Here is an 8,482-nt window from a genome sequence, read left to right as displayed (position 1 = left end):
GTCCTTCTTAATTTTTAATGTATGAAAATCAAGCAAAGGGACTGAGTTCCCAAGAAGTGGTGCAGGACAGGGAGACTATGGTAGGATAGTGAGAAAATGTATCATCTGGACTAATTCAGGGAAGCGGGAAGCAGAGCCGGAAGAGAAATGGGAATTTACATCCAATGGCTTTTCAGGCTCTACCGTTCCTAGAGATGGATAAGCAGGTTTGGACACAGGACATTTATCTCTCTGTGATTTTGTTTCTACAGGACAATAATGATCAAGAAAATGAAAATAATACTGGTCAACATTTATTACGTAAAAATTATGCTCAAGGCCTGTTCCAGGTGCTTTACGTGGGTTATTTAATTTAATCTGAAAAATAACCATATGAGGGAGGGATTATTATGATCCCCATGTTACATAGTTGGAAGCTGAGCAACAGTTAGGTAGATAAGTTGCCCAAAATCACACAGGAATTTAGAGGCAGAAACAGATAATAAATTCTCAGTTCGTATAATCTGATTTACTTGTCCATGTCTGACTCTCTCAGATGTTTGGAGTGCTTAGACTTCTGAGAATTTCTGTCTTTCCCTCCTGAGTCCCTGGCCCCTCAGTGTTGCCAGTGAGACTTTCTAGTTATTGGAACAGATATTTCTTGTCCCATTTCTCCTTTTTCTTCCTTTTTTCCCTTTCTGTCTTTCTTCCTCTCTTCCTCCCTCCCCCCACCTCCCTTCCCTTCCTTCTTTCTTTCTCTTTCTTTCTTTCTTTCTTTCTTTCCTTTCTTTCTCTTTCTTTCTTTCCTTTTCTTTCTTTCTTTCTTTCTTTTCTTTCTTTCTTTTTCCTTTTCCCTTCCTCCCTCCCTCCCTCCCCCTCCCTTCCTCTCTCCCTCTCTTTCCTTTTCTTTCTTTCTTTCTTTTTCCTTTTCCCTCTTTCTTTCTTCCTCCCTCCCTCCCTCCCCCTCCCTTCCTCTCTCCCTCTCTCTCTCCCTTTTTTACTTTCTTTCTTTCAACAATCCCTCGCACATCATGTTTATAATTGCTTCTTCCTTTTAAAAAACAAGTTCATTTTCATTTTACGTTTCACTCATTCCCTTACCCACAACTTTAAGTCTGAAACATAAAATGTTCAGACTCCAGGGCCCACCCTGTGAAATCCTCATCAGGAAGAGCTAAGATCCAGTCACTCCTAATGTTTTTCAAATCATGGACACAGAAAATTTATATTTGTTCTGCACAGTGGCGTGAAAAGTCTACCTATAGCCCAATCAAGGCATCATTTGAGAAGCTCTGACTTTAAATACCATGAGAAGCACCTCACTGTCATTCTCCTTTTTAGACTTTGTCTACCTTGCTTCCTTCTCCTTGCCACTGAAATCAATTGCCTTGAAGCAAGTTCTGTTAATTCCATCCTCTGCTTAACATTCGTCAATCCTCTGCATACTAAATTTCAAACATCTGAAGAGAGGGTTTAAAGGGCCTGTCTTACCCATCCAATGTTATCTCTAACTTCTCCTGCCGCTTCAGCTCCATTCTTCCACTGAAATCAGCCAGTCACTGTCCCTTCTGCCTGCCCCACACTTAAGTTCCTGATTCTGTGCTCCTGCTACTATCCTGTCTGGCCCTCTCTTCACACATCTCAGCACGTCTGCAAAACCTACTTGCCTATGAGGCCACTTATGCCGTGAGAGCTCCCTGAAATTTCCTCTCATCCCATGTGGAATTAGATACATATTATTATTATTAAGACAAGATACAGTAGCTACAGACACTGAATTCTATTTTGGGCATTGTTTTGTGGAATTGCAGGAGGAGGATAATGGGAATTGGGATTGCCAAGGGGTCCCACTGAAAAATCCCCAATAAATGGCCAATTTGATATTGACAAAGAACTTACTGTTTTCAAGGGTTATAACTCAGAGGTCTCTTATGAGGCCTGAGAATTGTAAACGAATCATGTTTTTCATGAGCAAATTATTTTGAGGTGACGATTTAGATTGTTAACTGGCAAAAATTGAATATTCAGGTGTAATTGATTATAAGGGAATTTTCCCTTTGATATCAAAACTGCTGGTGTTGGCTTTGCTGTTTGAAATGCCCACTGGTGAAGAAAAATCAGACTGTTAAAGCACTTGATTTAGTTGTTAGAGAGGTTATTTAAACTATGTAAATGTAGTTGATTCCTATAGCTGCCTTCAAGTATTTATTGAAGGGCTATTGTGTACCTAAGTACTGGAAGTTATGACACTATTTTAGTAGCTCTCGTGGTCATAGTGTAACCGAGCAGGACCCTATGGGGCCTTCCCCCGTATCCTCTGCTTTAGCTCCTCTCCGAAGTACCTAGATAACAGTATTTGATGCACATTTCCTGAGTTATTTTACAGGTGTGAAAACCCCCCTCCAAATGGAAGATGTTAACCACGTGATGACCATGAACACCTAGGTCCAGGCCTCCTGGAGCCTAAAGACCGATAATGTTAACCCCTGTGACACCATCCTGTTCCCTCACTATCAGCCAGTCAGGGAACTGTGCACGAGCTGATCACACACCCTGTGACCACACCCTGCCCACTGCGCCTGGCTTTTTTTTTTTCTTTCTTTCTTTTTTGGCTACACCAGGCAGCTTGTGGGATCTTAGTTCCCTGATCAGGGATTGAACCCAGGCCCTCAACACTGAAAGTGCAGAATTCTAACCACTGGACCACCAGGGAGATCCCCCCTCACCTGCCTTTTAAAAATACTTGGCTGAAACTTTTCGGGGAGCTCAGGGTTTTGTTTTGGTTTTTTTTGCGGTACGTGGACCTCTCACTGTGTGGCCTCTCCCGTTGCAGAGCACAGGCTCCGGACGCGCAGGCTCAGCGGCCATGGCTCACAGGCCCAGCCGCTCTGCGGCATGTGGGATCTTCCCGGACCGGGGCATGAATCCGTGTCCCCTGCATCGGCAGGCGGACTCTCAACCACTGCGCCACCAGGGAAGCCCACAACCCAACATTTTTTCAACACATATATTGAACAGAGATAAAAAGAAAAAAAAAAAAGAGTGGCAGATCTTGTTTGAATCTTTATTCAAACAAATCAACAATAAAGAGATGCTTGTAGGGAAATTGAATGCTGTCTAGATGTTCTACAACAGAAAGAAATTGTTAATTATTTTATCTATGTTAATTGCACTGAGTATATTTTTTAAAGTCATCTTTTAGAGATACATAATGAAATATTTCCAGGTAAAATATTAGGATATATGGAATTTGTTTAGAAATAATCCAGTAGTTGATGGTGTGTGTTGGGTGTGTAGGGGGTATACTACCTCATTTTCTTTTTAAAATCTTTTTTTGAATTTTATTATTTTTTTATACAGCAGGTTCTTATTAGTATCTATTTTATACATACTAGTGTATATATGTCAATCCCAATCTCCCAATTCATCCCCCCTACCCTTGCTTTCCCCCCTTCGTGTCCATACATTTGTTCTCTACGTCTGTGTCTCTATTTCTGGCTTGCAAACAGGTTCATCTGTACAATTTTTCTAGATTCCACATATATGCATTACTATATGATATTTGTTTTTCTCTTTCTGACTTACTTCACTCTGTATAACAGACTCTAAGTCCATCCACATCTCTACAAATGACCCAATTTAATTCTTTTTTATGGCTGAATAATATTCCACTGTATATATGTACCACATCTTTATCCATTCCTCTGTTGATGGACATTTAGGTTGCTTCCATGACCTGCCTATTGTAAATAGTGCTGCAGTGAACATTGGGGTGCATGTGTTTTTTTGAATTATGGTTTTTTCTGGGTATATGCCCAGTAGTGGGATTGCTGTGTCATATGGTAGTTCTATTTTTAGTTTTTTAAGGAACCTCCATACTGTTCTCCATAGTGACTGTATCAATTTACATTCCCACCAGCAGTGCAAGAGGGCTCCCTTTTCTCCACACCCTCTCCAGCATTTGTTGTTTATGAATTTTCTGATGATGCCCATTCTAACCAGTGTGAGGTGATACCTCATTGTTGTTTTGATTTGCATTTATCTCATAATTAGTGATGTTGAGCATCTTTTCATGGGCGTGTTGGCCATCTGTATGTCTTCTTTGGAGAAATATCTATTTAGATCTTCTGCCTATTTTTTGATTGCATTGTTTACTTTTTTGATATTGAGCTCCATGAGCTGCTTGTATATTTTGGAGAGTAATCATTTGTCCATTGATTCATTTGCAAATATTTTCTCCAATTCTGAGGGTTGTCTTTTTATCTTGTTTATAGTTTCCTTTGCTGTGCAAAAGCTTTTAAGTTTCATTAGGTCCCATTTCTTTATTTTTGTTTTTATTTCTGTTACTCTAGGAGGTGGGTCAAAAAAGATCTTGCTGTGATTTATGTCATAGAGTGTTCTTCCTATGTTTTCCTCTAAGAGTTTTAGAGTATCCAGTCTTACGTTTAGATCTTTAATCCATTTTGAGTTTATTTTTGTGTATGGTGTTAGGGAGTGTTCTAATTTCATTCTTTTACTTGTAGTTGTCCAGTTTTCCCACCACCACTTATTGAAGAGACTGTCTTTTCTCCATTGTATATCCTTGCCTCCTTTGTCATAGATTAGTTGACAATAGGTGTGTGGGTATATCTCTGGGCTTTCTATCCTGTTCCATTGATCTATATTTATGTGTTTGTGCCAGTACCATATTGTCTTGATTACTGTAGCTTTGTAGTATAGTCTAAAGTCAGGGAGTTTGATTCCTCTAGCTCCGTTTTTTCCCCTCAAGTTTGCTTTGGCTATTCGGGGTCTTTTGTGACTCCATACAAATTTTAAGATATTTTGTTCTAGTTCTGTAAAAAATGCCATTGGTAATTTGCATTGAATCTGTAGATTGCTTTGCATAGTATAGGCATTTTCACAATATTGATTCTTCCAATCCAAGAACATGGTATATCTCTCCATCTGTTCGTGTCATCTTTGACTACTTTCATCAGTGTCTTATAGTTTTCTGAGTACAGGTCTTTTACCTCCTTAAGTATGTTTATTCCTAGGCATTTTATTCTTTTTGTTGCAATGGTGAATGGGATTGTTTCCTTAATTTCTCTTTCTGATCTTTCATCGTTAGTGTATAGGAATGCAAGAGATTTCTGTGCATTAATTTTGTATCCTACAACTTTACCACATTCATTGATTAGCTCTAGTAGTTTTCTGGTGGAATCTTTAGGATTATCTGTGTATAGTATCACGTCATTGGCAAATGGTGACAGTTTTACTTCTTCTTTTCCAATTTATATTCCTTTTATTTCTTTTTCTTCTCTGATTGCCATGGCTAGGACTTCCAAAACTATGTTGAATAATAGTGGGGAGAGTGGACATCCTTGTTCCTGATCTTAGAGGAAATGCTTTCAGTTTGCACCACTGAGAATGATGTTTGCTGTGGGTTTGTCATATATTGCCTTTATTATGTTGAGGTAGGTTCCGCCTATGCTCACTTTCTGGAGAGTCTTTTTTTTTTATCATAAATGGGTGTTGAATTTTGTCAAAAGCTTTTTCTGCATCTGTTGAGATGATCATATGGTTTTTTATTCTTCAGTTTGTTAATATGGAGTATCACATTGATTGATTTGCATATATTGAAGAATCCTTGCATCCCTGGATAAATCCTGCTTGATCATGGTGTATGATCCTTTTAATGTGTTATTGGATTTTGTTTGCTAATAATTTGTTGAGGATTTTTGCCTCCATATTCATCAGTGATATTGGTCTGTAATTTTCTTTTTTGTAGTATCTTTGTCTCGTTTTGGTATCAGGGTGATGGTGGCCTCATAGAATGAGTTTGGGAGTGTTCCTTCCTCTGCAATTTTTTGGAAGAGTTTGAGAAGGATGGGTGTTAGCTCTTCTCTAAATGTTTGATAGGATTCACCTGTGAAGCCATCTGGTCCTGGACTTCTGTTTGTTGAAGATTTTTCATCACAGTTTCAATTTCATTACTTGTGATTAGTCTGTTCATATTTTCTATTTCTTCCTGGTTTAGTCTTGGAACTATTTTTTCCAGGTTGTCCATTTTATTGGCATGGAGTTGCTTGTAGTAGTCTCTTAGGATGCTTTGTATTTCTGTGGTGTCCATTATAACTTCTCCTTTTTCATTTCTAATTATATTGATTTGAATCCACTCCCTCTTTTTCTTGATGAGCCTGGCTAAAGGTTTGTCAATTTTGTTTATCTTCTCAAAGAACCAGCTTTTAGTTTTATTGATCTTTGCTATTGTTTTCTTTGTTTCTATATCATTTATTTCTGCTCTGATCTTTATGATTTCTTTCCTTCTGCTAACTTTGGGTTTTGTTTGTTCTTCTTTCTCTAGTTCCTTTAGGTGTAAGGTTAGATTGTTTATTTGTGATTTTTCTTGTTTCTTGAAGTAGGATTGTATTGCTATAAAACTTCTCACTTAGAACTGCTTTTGCTGCATCCCATAGGTTTTGGGTCATCGTGTTTTTGTTGTCATTTGTCTCTAGATGCGTTTTGATTTCCTCTTTGATTTCTTCAGTGAACTCTTGGTTATTTAGTAACAAATTGTTTAGCCTCCATGTTTTTGGGTTTTTTACATTTTTTTTCTCTGTAATTGATTTCTAATCTCATAGCATTGTGGTTGGAAAAGATGTTTTATATGATTTCAATTTTCTTAAATTTACTGAGGCTTGATTTATGACCCAAGATGTGATCTATCCTGGAGAATGTTCCATGTGAACTTGAGAAGAAAATGTAATCTGCTGTTTTCTGATGGAATGTCTTATAAATACCAATTGAATCTATCTGGTCTAATGTGTCATTTAAAGCTTGTGTTTCCTTATTCATTGTCTGTCTGATGTTTCCATCGGTGTAAGTGAAGTGTTAAAGTCCCCCACTATTATTGTGTTACTGTCATTTTGCTCTTTTATAGCTGTTAGCATTTGCCTTATGTATTGAGGTGTTCCTATGTTAGGTGCATATATATTTATAATTGTTATGTCTTCTTCTTGATTGATCTCTTGATCATTATGTAGTGTCCTTCCTTGTCTCTTGTAACATTCTTCATTATAAAATCTATTTTATCTTATATGAGTATTGCTACTCCAGCTTTCTTTTGATTTCCATTTGCATGGGATATCTTTTTCCATCCCCTCACTTTCAGTCTGTATGTGTCCCTAGGTCTGAAGTGGGTCTCTTGTAGACAGCATAGATGTGGGTCTTGTTTTTGTATCCATTCAGTGAGCCTGTATCTTTTGTTTAGAACATTTAATCCATTCATGTTTAAGGTAAGTATCGATATGTATGTTCCTATTACCATTTTCTTAATTGTTTGGGGTTTGTTTTTGTATGTCCTTTTCTTCTCTTCTGTTTCCCACTTAGAGAAGTTCCCTTAGCATTTGTTGTAGAGCTGGTTTGGTGGTGCTGAATTCTCTTAGCTTTTGCTTGTCTGTAAAGCTTTTGATTTCTCCATCTAATCTGAATGAGATCCTTGCCGGGTAGTGTAATCTTGGCTGTAGGTTCTTCCCTTTCATCACTTGAAATATATCGTGCCACTCCCTCCTGGCTTGTAGAGTTTCTGCTGAGAAATCAACTGTTAACCTTATGGGAGTTCCCTTGTATATTATTTGTTGTTTTTCCCTTGTTGTTTTTAATAATTTTTCTTTGTCTTTAATTTTTGCCAATTTGATTACTATTTGTCTCAGCGTGTTTCTCCTTGGGTTTAACCCACCTGAGACTCTCTGCATTTCTTGGACTTGGGTGGCTATTTCCTTTCCCATGTTAGGGAAGTTTCCAGCTATAATGTCTTCAAATATTTTCTCAGGTCCTTTCTCTCTCTATTCTCCTTCTGGGACCCCTATAATGCGAATGTTGTTGCATTTAATGTTGTCCCAGAAGTCTCTTCGGCTGTCTTCATTTCTTTTCATTCTTTTTTCTTTATTCTGTTTCATGGTAGTGAATCCCACCATTCTGTCTTCCAGGTCACTTATCCATTCTTCTGCCTCAGTTATTCTGCTATTGATTCCTTCTAGTATAGTTTTCATTTCAGTTATTGTATTGTTCATCTCTGTTTGTTCTTTAATTCTTCTAGATCTTTGTTAAACATTTCTTGCATCTTCTCAATCTTTACCTCCATTCTTTTTCCAAGGTCCTGGGTCATCTTCACTATCATTATTCTGAATTCTTGTTCTGGAAGGTTGCCTATCTCTACTTCATTTAGTTGTTTTCTGGGGTTTTGTCTTGTTCCTTCATCAGGTACATAGTCCTCTGCCTTTTCACTTAGTCTATCTTTCTGTGAATGTGGTTTTCATTCCACAGGCTGCAGTATTGTAGCTCTTGCTTCTGCTGTCTCCCCTCTGGTGGATGAGGCTCTCTTTAGTCTTCTTTAATCTGAAAGAGTTGTTTCAATTTTTTTCATTCCTGATGTTGATATTTTTTGGAAAATACATGTATAGGCCAGTGTTTTTCAGAATATCCCCAATTTGGGTTTGAATGGTTGTTTCCTCATTAATTGATT

Source organism: Pseudorca crassidens, chromosome 9 (genome assembly GCF_039906515.1).
Source record: "Pseudorca crassidens isolate mPseCra1 chromosome 9, mPseCra1.hap1, whole genome shotgun sequence".
In the NCBI taxonomy this organism is placed as follows: domain Eukaryota; kingdom Metazoa; phylum Chordata; class Mammalia; order Artiodactyla; family Delphinidae; genus Pseudorca; species Pseudorca crassidens.
The sequence above is the reverse complement of the archived record's forward strand: the minus strand, read 5'-3'. Positions refer to the sequence as shown.